This window comes from Hyaena hyaena, unplaced genomic scaffold (assembly GCF_003009895.1).
Source record: "Hyaena hyaena isolate Hyena2069 unplaced genomic scaffold, ASM300989v1 scaffold_1995, whole genome shotgun sequence".
Classification (NCBI taxonomy): domain Eukaryota; kingdom Metazoa; phylum Chordata; class Mammalia; order Carnivora; family Hyaenidae; genus Hyaena; species Hyaena hyaena.
Genome location: NW_024082626.1, coordinates 72,515 through 93,383, shown reverse-complemented (window position 1 = coordinate 93,383; position 20,869 = coordinate 72,515). Strand labels below are relative to the sequence as shown.

Here is a 20,869-nt window from a genome sequence, read left to right as displayed (position 1 = left end):
ATAAGTCAGGCAGAGAAGGACAAATACCATATGTGTGCACGTATAGGAGGATTAGGAGGAACTTAACGGAGGACCATGGGGGAGAAGATGGTGGGGGAAAGGGAGAGAGGCAAACCATGAGAGACTCTTGAATGCTGAGAACAAACTGAGGACTCATGGGTGTGGGGGAGAGGGTGGAGTTGGGCATGGAGGAGGGCACTTGTGGGGATGAGCACTGGGTGTTATATGGAAACCAACTTGAGAATATACTATTTGTAAAAAAAAAATGGATAAATTCACAGAAACTTATAACCTACTAAACCTGAGAAAAGGAATAAATAGAAAATTTAAACAGACCAATTACCAGCTATTAAATTGAATCTAGCCCTGGACTAGATAGCTTCACAGGTTAATTCTCTCAAACATCTAAAAGAGTCAATACCTTGGGGCGCCTGGGTGGCTTAGTCGGTTAAGCGTCTGACTTTTGTTTAAGTCATGATCTCGCGGTTCGTGGGTTCGAGCCCCGCGTCGGGCTCTGTGCTGACTGCCAGCTCAGAGCCTGGAGCCTGTTTCAGACTGTGACTCCCTCTCTCTCTCTCTGACCCTCCCCTGCTCACGCTGTCTCTCTCTCTCTCTCCTAGAAATAAATAAAAAAACATTTTAAAAAAGTAAAAACAATAAAAGAGTCAATAGCAATCCTTCTCAATGTTTTCAAAAAGTAGAAGAGCCCTGTGTCAGGCTCTGTGCTGAGAGCTCAGATCCTGAAGCTTGTTTTGGATTCTGTGTTTGCCTTTCTCTGCACCACCCCCCCCTCATCAAAAATAAACATTAAAATTAAAAAAAAATTCACCATGATCAAGTGGGATTTATTCCCAGAATACAAGAGTGATTCAATATTTACAAGTCAATCAGCATGTTACATCACATTAATTTGAGAAAAGAAAAATCCATTTCATCATTTAATAGATGTGGTAAAAAAATATTTGACAAAGTACAACTTTCATTCATGATAAAAATCCTCAACAAAGTACGTTTAATGGGAATATACCTCAACATAATAAAAGTCTTATATGAAAAATCCTCAGGACGTTATATTCAAAGATGAAAAACAGAGAGCTTTCCCCCAAGGTCAGGAATAAGACAAGAATGTCATTCTTACCATTTTTATTTAACACAGTACTGCAAATCCTAGCTACAGAAATCAGACAAGAGAAGGAATGAAAACCATCCAAACTGGTAAGGAAGAAGTAAAATTCTCACTATTTACAGATGGCATGGTACTATTTATGGAAAACCCTAAAGACTCCAAGAAAAAACTACTAGAACTGATACATGAACTCTGTATGATCATAGGATACAAAACTCAATGTATAGAAATCCATTGCATTTCTATATATTGTTAATAAAGCAGCAGAAACTGAAATTAAGAAAACAGTCCCATTTATAATTACACCAGAAATAATACAATAACTAGGAATAAACCTAACCAGAGATGAAAGGCCTGTACTTTGAAAATTATAAAACACTGATGAAAGAAGATAACACCAAGAAATGGAAAGACATTCCATACTAATGGATTGGAAGAACAATAAATATTGCTAAAATGCCTGTAACACTTAATGGAATCCCAATCAAAATATCAACAATAGGCCAACTTGGTGACTCAACTTGTTAAGCAACTGATTCTTGATATCTGCTCAGATTGTGATCTTACAGTTGTAAGATTGAGTCCCACATCATGTTCTGAGCTGATCATGGAGCCTGCATGAGTTTCTCTCTCTCTCTCTCTCTCTCTCTCTCTCTCTCTCTCTTTTTCTCTCCACCTCCCCCTTCCTTGCTCACACACTCTCGCTCAAAATAAATAAACCCAGAATAACCAAAACAATCTTGAAAAAGAGAAAGAAACTGTAGATATCACAATTACATATATAGTATATACATATAATAATAAAACTGTAGTAATCAAAACAATATGGTCCCTTTGTTGGTGGCAGTGAGGGTGGAATGTGGGTCATGAAGGCCTCAGGCACACTGTGAGAGTACAAACTGGTGTGGCACTGCCTCAAATACCACATTCCTCTATTGCATTTGAGTCTGCATCTGATCATATTGTCACCAAGTCTGCCTTCTAGTACTTTGTGTCTCAGTTGAAGATGAAAAAGTCTTCAGGGGAAATTATCTACTGTGGACAGGTGTTTGAAAAATCTCCCTTACAGGTAAAGAACTTCAGCATCTGGCTATGCTATAACTCTCAGAGTGGCACCGACAACATGTATGGGGAGTACTGAGACCTGACCACTGCAAGTGTTGTAGCACAATGCTACTGAGACCTGGGAATCCAACACTGTGCATCAGCCCACTTGACCCAGATTGTGAAAGTAGAAGATATTGCAGCCAGCAAGTGATGCTGACTAGAAGTAAAGCAATTCCATGATAATAAAGTTCCCACAGCCCCTCTGAGACCTACATTGCCAGCACAAGCCATGCTTCACTACCAATAGACCCATTTTTTAGATGCAGAGCCTCCCTGTACCCAAGTCTGTCCAAATAAATTCCTTGGGTAAACAAACAAACAAAACCCAAACAAACAGTATGGTACTGGCACAAAATTAAACACATAGATCAATATAAGAGAATAAAAAGCCTAGAAAATAAGCCCACAATTAAATGGTCACTTAATCATTGCCAAAAGAGGCAAGAATATGCAATGGGAAAAAGACAGTCTCTACAATAAATGGCAATGGGAAATCTGAAAAGCTACATCCAAAAGAATGAAACTGGACTACTTTCTTTTCTTTTTTAAAAAATGTAATTTATGGTCAAATTGGCTTCCATACAGCACCCAGTCCTTATCCCAACAAGGGCCCTCCTCAATGCTCATCACCCACTTTTCCCTCTCCCCCACCCCCTATCCATCCTCAGTTTCTTCTCTGTATTTAAGAGTCTCAGGGTTTGTGTCCCTCCTTCTCTGTAACTCTTTTTCCCCTTCCCCTCCCTCCATGGTCTTCTGTTAAATTTCTCAAGATCCACATGTGCGTGAGAATATATGGTATATGCCTTTCTCTGACTGACTTATTTCACTTAGCATACTACCCTCCAGTTCCATCCATGTTGCTACACATGGCTATATTTCATTTTTTCTCATTGCCATGTAGTATTTCATTGTATAGATAAACCACATCTTCTTGATCCATTCATCAGTTGATGGACACTTAGGCTCTTTCCAGGTTTTGGCTGTTGTTGAGAGTGCTGCTATGAACATTGGGGTACATGTGCCCCTGTGCATCAGCACTCCTGTATCTCTTGGGTAAATTCCAAGCAGTGCTATTGCTGGGATCTAGGGGAGTTCTATTGTTAATTTTTTGAGGATCCTCCACACTGTTTTCAAGAGGGGCTGCCCCAGTTTACATTCCCACCAACAGTGTAGGAGGGTGCCCATTTCTCCACATCCTCGCCAGCATGCAGAGTCTCCTGATTTGTTCATTTTAGCCACTCTGACCTGCATGAGGTGGTATCTCAGTGTGGTTTTGATCTGCATTTCCCTGATGAGGAAGGACGCTGAGCAACGTTTCATGTGTCTATTGGCCATCTGGATGTCCTCTTTGGAGAAGTGTCTGTTCATGTCTTCTGCCCATTTCTTCACTGGATTATTTGTTTTTCGGGTGTGGAGTTTGGTGAGTTCCTTATAGATTTTTGGATACTAGCCCTTTATCTGATATGTCAGTTGCAACTAACTTTTCCCATCCCATCGGTTGCCTATTAGTTTTCCTGATTATTTCCTTTGCCGTGCAGAAGTTTTTTATCTTGAGGTCCCAGTAATTCATTTTTGCTCTTTCCTGCTTTCTCCTCTAGGGTTTTGATGGTTTCCTCTAGTTGTTTCCTACTTTCTCCTATAGGTTTTTGATGGTTTCCTGTCTCACACTCAGGCCCTTTATCCATTTTGAATTTATTTTTGTGTATGGTGTGAGAAAATGATCTAGTTTCATTCTTCTGCATGTTGCTGTCCAGTTCTCCCAGCACTATCTGTTATAGGGGCTATCTTTTTTCCATTGGATACTCTTTCCTGCTTTGTCAAAGATTAGTGGGCCATACATTTTTGGGTCCAATTCTGAGTTCTCTATTCTATTCCATTGGTCTATGTGTCTGTTTTTGTGCCAATACCATACTGTCTTGATGATGACAGCTTTGTAGTAGAGGCTAAAGTCTGGGATTGTGAAGCTTCCAATTTTGGTTTTCTTCTTCAATATTACTTTGGCTATTCGGGGTGTTTTGTGGTTCCATACAAATTTTAGGATACTTCGTTCTAGCTTTGAGAAGAATGCTGGTGCAATTGGGATTGCATTGAATGTGTAGATTGATTTGGGTAGTAATGACATTTTAACTATATTTATTCTTCCGATCCATGAGCAAGGAATGTTTTTCCATTTCTTTGTGTCTTCTTCCATTTCCTTCATAAGTTGTCTATAGTTTTCATCATACAGGTCTGCTGTATCTTTGGTTAGGTTGATTCCTAGGTATTTTATGGTTTTTGATGTGCAATTGTGAATGGGATCAGTTTATTGATTTCTCTTTCTGTTGCTTCATTATTGGTGTCTAAAAATGCAACCAATGTCTGTACATTGATTTTGTACCCTGGGACTTTGCTGAATTCATAGATCAGTTCTAGTATGCTTCTGGTGGAATCTGATGCCTTTTATTTCCTTTTGTTGTCTGATTGATGATTCTAGGACTTCCAGCACTATGTTAAACAATACTGGTGAGAGTGGACATCCCTGTCATGTTCCTGATCTCAGGGGGAAAGCTCTCAGTTTTTTCCCATTGAGGATGATGTTAGCTGAGGGCTTTTCATAAATAGCTTTTATGACGTTTAAGTAAGTTCCTTCTACCCCACTTTCTCAGGGGTCTTTTTAAAGAAGGGATGCTTCTTATTAAGAAAGGGCACCTTCGTGGCTCAGTTGGTTAAGCGTCTGACTTTGGATCACGTCATGGTCTTGTCGTTTATTGGCTCCAGTCCCACCTCAGGTTCTGTGCTGACATTTCAGAGCCTGGAGCCTGTTTCAGATTCTGTGTCTCCCTCTTTCTCTGCCCCTCCCTTTCTTGCATTTTGTCTCTCTTTACCTCAGAAATAAACTTAAAAAAACTTTTCGGGGAGAGGGAGAGAGGCAAACCATGAGAGACTCTTGAATGCTGAGAACAAACTGAGGGCTGATCAGGGTGGGGGAGAGGGGAAGGGGGATGATGAGCATGAGGAAGGTCACTTGTTGGGAATAGCACTGGGTGTTATATGGAAACCAACTTGACAATAATGTATTTAAAATTTTTTTTAAGTTATTTTATTCAATTGGTAAATGATAACCATTTACTATATTATATATATAGAAAATTAGCAAATATTAGCAAATTTATATTTATAAATTTTATGATTTAAATATATATTTTATATAAATATTGCATATGATTATTTTATATATAAATTATATATACAATTAGCAAAAATAGCATTTATATATATTTCAAATATTTTAAAATATATATTGTATATAATTTACATAGAGAGTATCTTATACATATATAAATCAAATTTATATATATAAAATATATATCTTAAACATGTATAAATTATATACATTTATACATTTGAAAAGTATATATATTTTTTTCTGATAGAACTTTTCTACTAAAGGCAATACCACATTCAGAAAAGACAGTAAGATCAAAGTCAGGGGACCTGTATTCTAGTTTTGTCTCTGTCACCATGTGAACTTTTGAACATTATAGAAAAGAAAAGAAAAAAAATAAAAAAGAAAAAACCTTGCTAGAAGTAGTTAGGATTAGCAGAAATATGCCAGTAAGCAAATATGATGAATTCATCATGCTATTATGCTTTGCAGAACCCAATGTGTTCAGATAAATTTTCACAGTCCAAGAAACCAGTTTGAAGAAGTTGACCAATTTGCAGAAGAAATGAAACATTTTTGTGTGTCATTACAAATAACCACTGGGTATTTTACACTGGGTCTTGAAAACTCCCCACTGGTAGTTTATTTTCTTCCTTACTGAATGGTTACTCCGATACTCTTTTTCTTCTCTTTCCCAACATCATTGACTGTACACAAAATATTCATGAAATACCTGAAAATTATTCAAATTAGCACCAGCATGGAAAACTAAGTCATACCTTGTAGTTTCCACCTACTTTTACCCTGGGTCTCAACTACTCATTTCTTTTATTTTCTTTCTTCCTTTTTCTTTTCTTTTCTTTTTTTTTTTTTTTTTACTACTTTATTACACTACAGTTAACAAACAAGAAGCTACACATTTTAGGAAGAGTTAAGATGACAGAGTGATAAGAGGACCTTATGGTTGCCTTATTTCTTGAACATAGCTAGATAATAATCAATTCATTCTGAACACCCAGGAAATTGATCTGAGAACAGCGAACAAACTGCACAACTAGAGGCAGAAAAAAGCCCACATTGTGGAAGGTAGGAGGTGCAGTAATGTGATTTGGGGGACAAAAGAATCACGGGTGCTACAGAGAGGAAGGAGCCCTGATCATGAATAGCAGGGAAAAAAGAGAGAAAGAAAGCAGGACTCAGGGGGTGCAAAAGAAAAACACTTCCCTCAAAGTCATTTATTGGGAAAATGAGAGAGGCTGATAATATCTTAAGTGTTTACAAACAACAGAGCTGAAAATCTAAAGTTTAAGAAGTCCTCACCATTGCCAGTGTCAGTTCTGGTAGGCATAGGGGTGCTCCTGTGGAGGAAGGCAGAGACTCAGAAGGCAGAGCCCTCAGGATCCCCTGAGTCCATTGGAAGAGACAGTTACCCTTCCTGGATTGCATTTGGGAGTGCTGGCCATGGCTATCCAGGTATAAGACTAGCACAAACCCACCCACATGCACCAAGGCTACTGATTATAGAGTGCTGCAAAGCATCAGTGTTCGTGGAAATAGGACCAAGCATAGGGTTTCTTAACACACAAAAGTTAGAGACCTAGAAAAAATACCAAGATAGAGGAATTCATCCCCAAAGAAAGAACAAGAAGAGGTCATGGCCAGAAAGCTAATCAAAATAGATGTAAGTAATATGTCTAATCCAGAATTTAAAACAATTATAAGGATACTAGGTGGGCTTGAGAAAAGCATAGGAGAAACCAGAGAGATCCTTATTGCAGAGATAAAAGACCTATAAACTAGCCAGGCCAAAATGAAAAAGAATGAGATAACTGAGATGCAAAACCAACTAGATGTAATTACCACAAGAATGGAAGAAGCAGAAGAACAAATAAGTTATGTAAGAGATAAAATTATGGAAAATAATGAAGCTAAAAATAAAATGGAAAGAAAAATATTGGACCACAAATAGAGACTTAGGGAGCTGAGTGACACCATAAAACATAATAATGTTCATATCATAGACTTCAAGAAGAAAAGAGACGGAAAAGGGAGCAGGTTTATTTGAGCAAATTATACTTGAAAACTTCCCTAACCTGGGGAAAGAAACAGACTTCCAAATCCAGGATGCAGAGAGAACTCCTGTTGAACTAAATAAAAGCTAGCTAACACAAATACATAGCATAGTAATAATTGCAAAATATAGAGATAAGGAAAGAATCCTGAAAGCAGCAAGGGAGAACAAATCCCTAACTTACAAAGGAAGACAAATCACAATAGCAGCAGTTCTCCCCACAGAAACTTGGCAGGCAGAAGGGAGTGGCAGGAAATATTCAATGTGCTGAATGGGAATATTATGCAGCCAAAAATAGTTTATCCAGCAGGGCTGTCACTCAGAATAGAAGAGATAAAGACTTTCTCAGACAAAAGAAAATTAAAGGAGCTTGTAACCACTAAACTAGTCCTATAAGAAATTTTAAGAGGGGCTGTGAGTCAAGAGAAAAAAAGAACAAAAGCAACAAAACCTAGAAAAGACCAGAGAAGATTTCCAGAAACAACAACGTAGCAGGTAATACAATGGCACTAAATTCATATCTATCAATAATCACTCTGATCAATGCTCTAATCAAATCAAGTCAAAATGCTCTAATCAAGACATAAGATATAAGAGTGGATAAGAAAAAAACAAGACCCATCTATATACTGCATACAAGAAACTTACTGTAGAACTAAATCACCATCTCCAAATTGAAAGTGAGAAGATTGAGAACCTTCTCTCAAGCTAAATGAAATCAACAGAAAGCTGGAGTATCTGTACTTTCATCAGACAAACAAGATTTTATATTTCTTATTTAAAAAAAATAATTTTTTTTACATTTATTTATTTATGAGAGCATCAGCGGGAGAAGGGCAGAGAGAGAAGGAGACACAGAATCCGAAACAGGCTCCAGGCTCTGAGCAAGCATTCAGCACAGAGCCTGACGCAGGGCTCAAACCCACGAACCGTGAGATCATGATCTGAGCCGAAGTCGGATGCTTAACCAACTGAGCCACTCAGGCTCCCCTAAAATTTTTAAATAGAGAGAATGTGGGGACAGGGGAGGCACAGAGGAGAGAGAGGGAGAGAGGGAAAAAAAGAGAGAGAATCTTAAGCAGGCTCTACACTCAGCATGGAGCCCAATACAGGGTCCAATGCCCCAGGGATCATGACCTGAGCTGAAATCAAGAGTTGGACATTCAACCAACTGAGCCACCCAGGTGCCCCCAGAAAAACTAGATTTTAAACCAAGGACTGCAACAAGAGATGAAGAATAACACTATAGGATAATAAAGGGGTATATCCAAACAGCAGATCTAACAATTATAAATATTTGTGTCCCCAACTAGTAAGAATTCAAATACACAAACCAATTAATAACAAGCATAAACTCATTTACAATGTTATAATAATAGTATGGGACTTTAACATCCCACTTATATCAATGGACAGATCATCTAAGCAGAAAATCAACAAGGAAAGAATGGCTTTGAATAATATATTGGACCAGATGGACTTAACAAATATATTCAAACATTTCATCTTAAAACAACAAAATACACATTTTTGTTTCAAGTTCACATGGGACATTCTCCAGACTAGATCACATTCTAAGGTCACAAATTAGGCCTCAAAAAGTACAAAAATACTGAGGTCATGCCATGCATATTTCCAGGCCACAACACTATGAAACTTGAAGTCAACACAAGAAAATATTTGAAAAGATCACAAATATATGAGGTTAAAGAACAACCAACTACATGGGGCACCTGGGTGCCTCTGTTGGTTAAGCGTCTGGCTTCGGCTCAGGTCATGATCTCACGGTTTGTGGGTAAGAGCCCCGCGTCGGGCTCTGTGCTGACAGCTAGCTCAGAGCCTGGAGCCTGTCTTCGGATTCTGTGTCTCCCTCTCTTTCTGTCCCTCTCCTGCTCAGCAACACGCTCTCTCTGTCTCAAAAATAAATAAAACATAAAAAAATAACAACCAACTACAGAATGAATGGTTTAACTAATAAAGAAGAAATAAAAAATACATGGGCGCAATTGAAAATTAAAACATGACTGTCCAGAACTTTTAAGAGATATCAAAGATGACAGTAAGTGGGAAGTATATAAAGAAAAGTCTCAGATACACAACCTAACCTTACACCTAAAGGTGCTTGGAAAAGAAGAGCAAATAAAGCCTAAAGTCAGAATAAGAAATAAATAATAAAGATTAAAGCATAAATAAATGATATAGCAATAAAAAATAGTAGATCAATGAAACTGAGAGCTGGTTCTTTGAAAAAATTGATAAAATTGACAAAACCACTACCCAGACTTATCAAAAAGATAAAGGACCCAAATAAATAAAATCACAGATGAAATAGGAGAGATCACAACCAACGCCACACGAATACAAACAATTATAAGGGAATATTATGAAAAATTATATGCCAACAAATTGGGATATCTGGAAGAAATTTTTACATTCCTAGAAACGTACAAACTACTAAGACTGAAACAGGAAGAAATGGAAAATTTGAGCAGATCCATAACCAACAAAGGAATTGAGTCAGTAATAAAAAATCCACCCCCCAAAAAAGTCCAGTCCCTTATGGCTTCATAGGGGAATTCTACCAGACTTTTAAAGAATAGTTAAGATATATTCTTCTCAAACTTTTCCAAAAAATAAAAATGGAAGGAACATTTCCAAATTAATTCTAGGAGACCAAAATTACTCTCATACCAAAACCAGACTGAAATAAAAAAGAAAACTACAGGTCCATTAAAAGCATCCAAATAGGCAAGTGAAGTCAAATTTTCACTATGTGCAAATGACTTGACACTCTATGTAGAAAACCCATAAGACTGCACCAAAAACAAACAAACAAACAAAAAACACTAGAATTGACACATAAATTCAGCAAAGTCACAGAATAGAAAATCAATATATAGAAATCTATTGCAATTCTATACACCAATAATGAAAATAACAGAAAGAGAAATCAAGGAATCAATACCATTTGCAATTGCACCAAAACCCATAAGATTCCCAAGAATAAATCTGACCGAGGCGCCTGGGTAGCTCAGTCGATTAAGCGTCCAACTTTGGCTCAGGTCATGATCTCACGGTTTGTGGGGTCGAGCCTTGCGTGGGGCTCTATGATGACAGCTAGCTCAGAGCCAGGAACCTGTTTCAGATTCTGTGTCTCCCTCTCTCTCTGACCCTCCTCTGCTCACGCTGTCTCTCTCTCTCTCTCAGAAATAAATAAAACATTTAAAAAAATTTTTTAAGGAATAAATCTGACCAAAGATGTAAAAGATCTGTACTCTGAAAACTATAAAACACTTATGAAATAGATTGAAGATGACACAAAGAAATGGAAAAATATTCCATACACATGGATTATAAGAACAAATATTGGGGCACCTGGGTGGCTCAGTCGGTTAAGCGTCTGACCTCGGCTCAGGTCATGATCTCACAGTTTGTGGGTTCGAACCCCGCATCAGGCTCTGTGCTGACAATTTGCAGCCTGGAGCCTTCTTCGGGTTCTGTGTCACCCTCTCTCTCTGCTCCTCCCCTGCTCATGATCTCTCTTGCTCTCGCTCTCAACACTAAATAAACGTTTAAAATTTTTTTAAATGTCTATACTTCCCAAAGCAACTGACCCCTTTACTGCAATCCCTATCAAATAAGCACCAACATTTTTCACAGAGCCAGAACAAACAATCCTAAAATTTGTATGGAACCAGAAAAGACCTTGAATAGCCAAAACAATCTTGAAAAAGAAAAGCAAAGCTGGAAGCATCATGATTCCAGATTGAAACTATATTACCAAGCTGTAGTAATGAAGACACTATGGTACTGGCACAAAAACAGACACATAAATCCATGGAACAGAATAGAAAACCCAGAAATGGACCCAAAACTGTATGATCAACTTATCTTTGACAAAGCAGGAAAGAATATCCAATGGGAAAAAAAGGGAGTCTCTTCAACAAATGGTGATGGGAAAACTGGACAGCAGCAGGGAGAAGAATGAAACTAGCCCACTTCCTTACACCATACACAAAAATAAATTCAAAATGGATGAAATACCTAAAGAGGAGCCAGGAGAAAATAAAAATCTTAAAGGATAACACATGCAGCAACCTCTTTGACCTCAGCTGGAGCATTTTATTACTGGACATGTCTCTAGACTCAAGGGAAACAAAAGCAAAAATGAACCATTGGGACTTCACCAAGGTAAAAAGCTTCTGACAGCAAAGGAAATAACCAACAAAACTATAAGGCAGCCTACATGATGGGGGAAGATAGATGCAAGTGACATATTTAATAAAGTATTATTTTCCAAAATCTTTAAAGATCTTATCATTCTTGACACCCAAAAAACAAATAATCCATTTAAGAAATTGGCAGACTGAGGGCTGATGGGGGTTGGGGGGGAGGGGAAGGGGGGTGATGGGCATGGAGGAAGGCACTTGTGGAGATGAGCACTGGGTGTTATATGGAAACCAACTTGACAATAAACTATTTTTTAAAAAAGAAATTGGCAGAAAACATGAATAGACATTTTTTTTCCAAAGACATCTAGATGGCCAACAGACACATGAAAATTATGCTTAGCATCACTCATCATCAGGGAAATACAAATCAAAACCATGATGAGATATCACTTCATACCTGTAAGAATGGCTGAAATTAACAATACAGGAAACAACGGATGTTGGCGAGGACATGAAGAAAGGGGAACCCTTTTGCAGTGTTGGTGGGAATGCAAACTTTTGTTGCCACTCAGGAAAACAGTCAGTATTCCTGTTGCTCAAAAAGTTAAAGGTAGAACTACTCTACTGAAGCATACATGTGGGAAAGGCAAATCCAGATACAGAGTGTCTATATCAGTAATGAAACATTTCCCCTTCCATGATGGAAGTGGTCCAATGTAGTCAATCTGCTGCAGGTAACTGTCTGATCACCCCCAGGGAAATGATCCATAGTGGAGACTTAGTGTTGGTTTCTGCTGTTGGCAGATTGAACATTCAGCAGTGGTTGTAGTCAGGTTAACCTTGGTGAGCTGAAGTCCATGTTGCTGAACTCATGCAAAAGCTCCATCTTTGCCATCATGGCCATTGTTATAAGCTCATTGGATAGTGACAGGAAAACCTGGGGAAAGAGTCTGCTATACTCAAAATGTGTCATCCTATCCACTTTTAATCCTCTTTTCCTGAAGTCTCCCATTAGTCGCATTCAAATGGGCCACAGATATCTTAATTTTGCTGTTGTTTTGCCCACTCAGGAAGGTCTATTCACATGTGTTTACCCTCTACTTCCTTGTCACCAGTTATTCAATCATGTTTTTTTCCAAGTCCCTCTCTATACAGCCAAATCAATGACCACAGCCCATAAATTTGTATACCTTCATGCCTCTAGCAATTCCTCTTTCCATGAAAATTAAAAACCAGGCACATAGTTTAAATCTCTGCCCACCAGGAGAATTTCCTTTCAACACTATCATTCGGGGACATATCAGAAAGGAGCTATAGTACTACAGCTGTCTACTTACCAGTGGTGCCTGCATATTATATAGAACTACCTATAAATCAGGCCTGAGCTTTCTCTTATAGAGAACTATGTCTCTCATAAGGACATAGGTGCAGGCTGAGTGAAAGGAGTTAATATAGCAAGACAGGGTGGGGAATATGCATCAGGATCACTTTGTTATATAACTTAACTGGCCCTCCAGAGACTGTTCAATCCTGATATTGTATAAGTCACTTCTCTTTGGAGATGGAGTACTGCTATGCACAACCAACTTTATGGCTTATGGGTCATATAACACCAAGGTCTTAATGGGTAATACAGATAGCATGATAACTTGGTAGCCCATGGCCAAGCACTGTCTCTAAGAGGACTTAATAGCAAACCAAAAGTTGTTTCTAAAAAAAAAAATCAGTTATTCACAGAGGATGACAGGACTTTAGTCCAAAATCTTAAGAATCTACTCAGTGGTTCACTGATAGTGGTCTGCGAAATCTCCAAATCACACCTCTATTTGCTGCTGACATTTCAAACACTATTGGATCTCTTGGATCATATGGCCTGAGTCACAGAGAAGTTTTCAAGACAGCCTGGGCTTATTGGAAAGCATTCTCTTATTTTGGATCCCACTGAAACCTAGGAGATTTCATGTCACTTTGGTAAATGGGGCAGAATGCCACATGCCAATGAAGATTATACTGTCTCCAATATTCAAAGAGGTCCACCAGGAATTATGTTTATTTTTGTTGTACAAGGAGCCAGATGCTACAGTCTATCCTTCACCTTAGAAACTATACCTCAATGTGCCCTATATCACTGAACTTCTAGTAGTTTCACTGAGATTGAAGGCTTATAAACTTTTTAAAAAAATTTATGATTTTTTTATTAATACAATTTTTAAGAGAAGTTTTAAGTATGTATCAAAATTTAGGGAAAGGTATAGAGATTTCCCACACATTTCTTGCCCCCCACACATGCATAGCCTCTCCCATTATCAAATTCACCACCAGAGTGGTAAAATTGTTACAGTCAATGAACCTATGCCCCTGAATTTTTGACAGATTTATTTTCCGCTTTCTTTTTTTTTTTTTTTTACAAATAGTTTATTGTCAAATTAGTTTCCACATAACACTCAGTGCTCATCCCCATAAGTGTCCTTCTCTATGCCCATCCCCCCTCCCCCCCTCATCCATCAGTCCTCAGTTTTTGTCAGCATTCAAGAGTCTCTCATGGTTTGCCTCTCTCCCTTTCCCCCACCATTTTCTCCCTTCTTCTCCCCTTTGTTCCTCCGTCAAGTTCCTCCTAATCCTCCTATACGTGCAAACATATGATATTTGTCCTTCTCTGCCTGACTTATTTCGCTCAGCATAACACCCTCAAGGTCCATCCATGTTGCTACACATGGCCAGATTTCATTGTTTCTCATTGCCATGTAGTATTCCATGGTATAGATAAACCACATCTTCTTGATCCATTCATCTGTTGATGGACACTTAGGCTCTTTCCATGTTTTAGCTATTGTGGAGAGTGCTGCTATGAACATTGGGGTACATGTGCTCCTATGCATCAGCATTTCTGTATCCCTTGGGTAAATTCCTAGCAGTGCAAACAACCCAGTGAAGAAATGGGCAGAAGATATGAACAGACACTTCTCCAAAGAGGACATCCAGATGGCCAACAGACACATGAAACGATGCTCAGCATCCCTCCTCATCAGGGAAATACAAATCAAAACCACACTGAGATACCACCTCACACCAGTCAGAGTGGCTAAAATGAGCAAATCAGAGAACTCTAGATGCTGGCGAGGATGTGGAGAAACGGGCACCCTCCTATTTTCCACTTTCTGACATAAAAGAAGTCTTACAAATAAGTCTAGAATATTTGTACCTCGTGTTCACTAGGTCTAATTTGCATTATGTCATACTGTAATGGACTGGTATAATGTTTTGTGAAAGGGAAAGGTGATCAAGTCCCTATCATTCCTATGATGACATTAGGCTGAAAAGTTGATATGCTTCTGAGGCAGAACAGTGAAATTGTAGTGATGGCTTCATAAGCTGAAAGTCAACTGCTTTTCATAGTCTTTATCACCAGGTATGGAGAAAAAAAGTTTTTGCCAGATCAATAGCTGCAAACCAGGTGCCAAATATGTTAATTTGCTCAATCGATAAAACTACATCTGGTATAGTAGCTGTAATTAGAATCATCACCTGGGTAAGTTTATGATGATCTATCCCTATACTTCAAGATTCATCTATTTTCTGCACAGGTCAAATAGGTGAGTTAAATGAGGTGTGTTGAGAGTCACCATCCCAACATTCTTTAAGTCCTTGATGGTGGCATTGATTTCTGCAATCCTCCTAGGAATGTAGTACTGATTGTTTGTTTGTTTTTTTTGTTTTTTGTTTTTTGTTTTTGCTATTTTCCTAAGTAGATGAAGTTCTAGTGAGTTACATTTGGCCCTTCACCTTATTACAACCCTTACTTCACAGATCAGGAACTAATGTGGTGATTCTGCCTGTTGCTGAGCATTCCTATTCCATTTATGCATTCTAGAACTGGGATGAAATTATTTTAAAAAATCAGTTTGCAGACACACTGGATCCAAAATGTGATGTTCCATTACCTGATTTGTATAAACTGTTAATTTGAGTGATGGGCCATAAGGACATTTTTAGTCTCCAGGAATTACTATCTCTTTGGAGCCAGGAGCCAGTGTCCATTAATTCCTGATAAGTCTGATTTTTCTGTTTTCTTAATGTATAGTTACCCTGGTAAAAAGCCTGTAGGCCCCTTTGTAGAAAGCTAGGATAAAAATTAACACTATACATTTTTGTAGTGTACTGGAGTCCTTCTTCAAAGGGATCCAGGCTCTCTGTCATTCAAATAATTCTATGCCTCTATACTGTCTCAAGTCTCAGACTTGATTGAGGAACCATGAATCTCTGTTTTAGTAATTAATGTTAGACTGTTGTTCCCTTGACCCATAATTTTTTGCTTATACAGATCAAGAAATAATTCAGCAAACTGCCTATATATTTCTCTTTTATGAACATCATGATCAATTGGCCAACACCATAGGTCTCTGTGAGTCGGACTATTCTTATTACTCCTTCGACTTCATTGTCAACTATAGTAACCATATCCATCTTGCCTTTGGAAATTACATAATGCCACTTGGCGTCTGCAACCCTAAGATCCAGTTATCCCCATTGCATTTAAAGTGCTATTTTAGTGATAGCAGTTTTCAATGTAATATCTCACTTAGAGAAAAGAGCAACTACAAATTTCCTAAACAATTCTGAGGCTCACCTCACAAGTTACTTTAGCACAGTTGTAGAGAAAGATTTGTCCTCTGGCTCCTCCTGATGTTAGTATCCAGAGTTTACATAATAAATCCACCATAACATTCCAATCTCCATAAGTGTTTGGATACCTTCCTTTTCAGTATATCAAGGAAGTTTTCAAATTTCAGTTTCATTGAGTGTAGCACTTTTTGGTCCATGTTTCAGCCACCCAACCAATCCAATTGTTAGAGACCTCTATCCTCTTGAGCTGCAATATTTAATACATTCTTAGCAGATCCATATTAATAATTTCAGCCTAATCCCACTTTATACTCCTTCCACCATTATTCAAAATCCTTAATATCTATTCCCACATTTGTTCTCAATATTTCAATGTAAATGAAAAAAGCCATGCCATTATTTTGAAGTCTAGTGCACTTCCTCATGGATCTCACCTTGTAAGTTACTATTCAGGGTCTGCTGGGACTTGCCTCTAGTTATAGGCTCAGAAGTAAAGATGGAAATCTGGGATAGGTCCTAAGAAGAATCTACAAGGTAGTTACAAAGTAACTACCTCAGGATGGACATTAAAAGTCCCTAAGCCAAACGGGATTAAATTCCTCTGACAGGCGTGGTAGAGCTAGTCCTCCTGGCAAAGAAGGCTCAGATTTTGGAGGTTCATTATCCTCAACCCTATCAAGAGCTGTCCATATGTCTCCATTCCAAATTTCAGGATCCAAATAATTCCAAATTAATATCTTTATTTTAACAGATGAGACCTTACAAGTTTGGAGATTCAGATCATCCACTCACAGGATGATTCTCTGAATTTTGTTTTCAATAATCTCAGACCTTCCATTACAGGATTTCTTTCAAGGAAGATACAGAAAATTTCAGGTAATTTATGCAGAAGTTGAGCTAAGAATGAGAAGCCCTGAGCTCATCATCTCCCCCTATTTCCTCCAATGCAGTCAGTAGCAACAAGCCAATCTCATTATATTCATTACATTGACAAGAATACTTCAAGGTATCAAATATGTAGTGACCCAGAACTTTCCTTTTTATAAGTATTTGATTAAGATTAAGCAATGGTGATATTTTGCATATCTCTATTGGCACATCACACCATGGGTATCAATGTACAGTGTCTTCCTTACCACTGAAAATAGTCATTAGTGCCTTGAAATATAATCAGATTAGGAAAACAATACATGAAACCAATACAAGAAATATACATACACTGACATACATAAAATAGAAAAAAAAGAGAAAAGACAGAAATTTTAGAAACTTTCATGTGATTAAATCATGTAAAGATGATACCCACCCTAATCATAAAGATAATAGCAATAAGAAAGACATCAAAAATTCTTACATGGGTATATGTTGTCTTTCAGTGAGTTTCCTTTTACTAGAAGACAGATCTATTTATCTAATATTTTATATTCCTTGCAGTGCCTAGAAGAGTTTTGAGCATACAATAATTAAACTGAATCATTTATAAGCAGTGTGGCTGCAAGATATTTGATTTAAATTTAAATAGATTTCTAGCACAGTATTGCTACCATTCCTTATCCCGCATGTCATGTATCACAATTATAGTGTGTGTGTGTATATATATATATGTTATATTATATATATTATATGTACACAATATTATATATATATAGGAATCCTGCCCTCAAAAATATATATATAATGGAATTATAATATATGTATAATGGAATTATAGTGTGTGTGTATATATATATATATATATATATATATATATATATATATATATATAAAATGGAATCCTGCCCTCAAAAAAGACCATGGTGGGAGTGGAAGGGAAGAAAGAAAGGAAAATTTCAAGAATGGCAGGAATCATTCCTTTCGATCTTCTTACAGATTCATGTTTACAAGATGCTAAATAGTAAAAGCAGCCTGCACAAAATGAAAGAGTTTTGTTCTTTGGTGTGTGCTAAATCCCTAAACTCATCTGACCCAGAATTCCACTTCTCCTATGCCAAGTCAGAAGGCTCAACAGTGAAGCTAAGCAAGCAGCATGGAGTTTCCTGTCACAAAAGGCAATTTCCAGCTTTCACAAAGCAAATAACTTGCAGAGGTACAGATGTGTCTGTATTTCTCCATGAGCTCAGCGAGTTATTTACATTTTTACTTGAATCTCTATGTCTATCAACACTAGCTACCTAATCTGTACTAGCAACACAGTTCTCTTGAATAGGACAACTACATTAAGTTCAATATTTGTCAAATGTTAGATGTCATTCCAAATCACATTGTACTTAAAATTGTTTAGAAGCTTGTTACCCCTAAAAATGGATAATATCACAGCTTTGTGTTTAGCAGTTTCCCTGGAATATTATCAACTCCATGTTGTGGACTATTTGGGCACATCTGGCTTTTGAGTTTCTATTGATTTAATTGCAAATATATCATACACTGAAATCTCAGCTTTAATTCTGGCCTCATGGGAGAACTTTTGAAATTAAACCCTTTTCCTTCCAGTGTATATCTCTTGCTCAGCTACCTAAGCTCACTTACAACTCCAGAAAAAACTAGTATAAAGACTAGAAATAAAAATAGTTTCCACAGTGTTTAATAACTGCATGGGTAATCCATGCTGGTTAGTTCAAGGATAATGAGATATGTGGGAAACTCTTATATTCAATGTTATATCCCAGTGTTACTGTTAGTAGACAGTAGTCTCCAATAGTGCAACACTTATTATTTATATACATCCACAAAGATATTTACTTCAAAATAACTAACAAATTTATGAGTTTCCCTATATATACTAAGTAATTATTTCCTCAAGGCCAGAGAAAATGTCAGTACATATTCAGTTACACTGACATAATCTCACAGAGATGTCTTAATGCTCTAAATGGGAAACAAATAATGAGTTCAATACTTAAGAATATTCTGAATTGCATTGCTGCTTGTTACTTTTGAAAAACACATCAAGGCACTTTGCAATGCTAAAAAGGATAATAATATGGAGTGACAAATCATAACTATTTTACCATGGTGTCTAGCCATTTTGGATAATAAATATAAATCAATATCCTATCTTTTCATGTGTTGCAAATGGCATCTTCATTTCATATCTGCAATGATAATATGCCAGCTATTCTCCTTGTGTTCCTATTAGTTCTATACTACATGACTTAATAATAATATACTTAGGGATTTGAAGGCAGTAGATATCCCCTTATTGTTGAAATTCATGAGTATTAAAAAGTAGCTTACTTTTTATAGATATGGAGTCCACTAATTCCTAATGATAATTCAGGGTACAAAATGTTTTGGCTTAACCATCTAGAATTAAGAAAAATTATAACCTGCAACACCTGGCCCTGCAACTAGGGCTAGTATTAGGACACTTAGAACCTTTATTCTAAATTAATATTTTAGTAGAAAAATAAATATTTCCAAGTCAATGAGATTTTTTTCCAGTATTTATTATGTGAAGTGGATATAAATGCATCAGGATATAGTTGGGAGTAATGTAGTTGATACAAGATACAAACTTAAGAAATACATAATATAGTTGTATAAATCTAGCATGTATAAGTAAATCAAGTTGTAAATATTTACCTGAAATGACTTGCAGATGTAAGGTGTTTTATAAATCAGTAAAAGAATCAATATCCAGTGAAGAATAAAAAACTAAACCAAGAGTCAAGAATCCTGAGTCACCTGGATGGCTCAGTCAGTTGAACGTTCGACTTTGACTCAGGTCAGGATCACATGGTTCTGAGTTCGAGCCCCCGGCTTGCTGCTGTCAGCCTGTCAGTGAAGAGCCCACTTTGGATCCTCTGTCTTCCTTTCTCTGCCCTCCCCCACTCGCACTCTCCAAAAAATAAACAAATATCTTTTTAAAACGGTCAAAAGTGCTAGATTCTGGTCCCAGTTGTCTGACCAACAGAGGCCTCAGTTTCTTCTTATGTAAGTAATTATGATACTAGCTACCATGTAGTACAAGAAATGATTGAATGAGATAATGTATTTGAAAGAGTTTTGAGAAGAATTAGGTGCTATATAAATGCAAGGAACACTCAGAAAAAAATTGACTAGTTATCAAAAAACTGGCTAAAATATTAACAAATTGAAAACTACTACAGATGCAAATATTGAACTGTCAAAAGAGAAGTAAATTTTCCTAAAAATCAGTGCTCACAGATGTCTATCATCTATCTCTCTATCTCTCTCTCTATCTATCTATCTATCTATCTTCTATCATCTATCATCATCATCTATCATCATCATCTATCCAAAACCTAAATAGCCCTGAAGTGACAAATAAAAAACGTTATCTAAATTTTATATGTCATAGTATATGATATACAAGATCAAGTTAGGCTTTACTTTCAATTGTTTGGTCAGTCTTTCTAAATAATCATTTGTAGGATTTGTGTGTTCATACCGTAGTGACATAAAACAGCTTGATTTATTTTAAATACATCTGTGATCCGTGACACATGATGTACTGCCAAATGATATGTTTCTTAAAAACTGACACCAGAACACAATGTAAGCAGTTCATATCACCTAATCTGAAATCAGTTCTTTGTATGAAAATGTAAAGACAATGTCCATTTGCTAGCAATTATTCAAGAATATTTTTAGGCAGAGTTTGT

General features: G+C 37.1%; 1 pseudogene; it reads left to right on the top strand.

Annotated features, from left to right (window-relative positions):
• Positions 1-1,992: 1,992 nt before the first annotated feature.
• LOC120227085 lies at positions 1,993-2,493 on the top strand (annotated as a pseudogene).
• Positions 2,494-20,869: the final 18,376 nt, after the last annotated feature.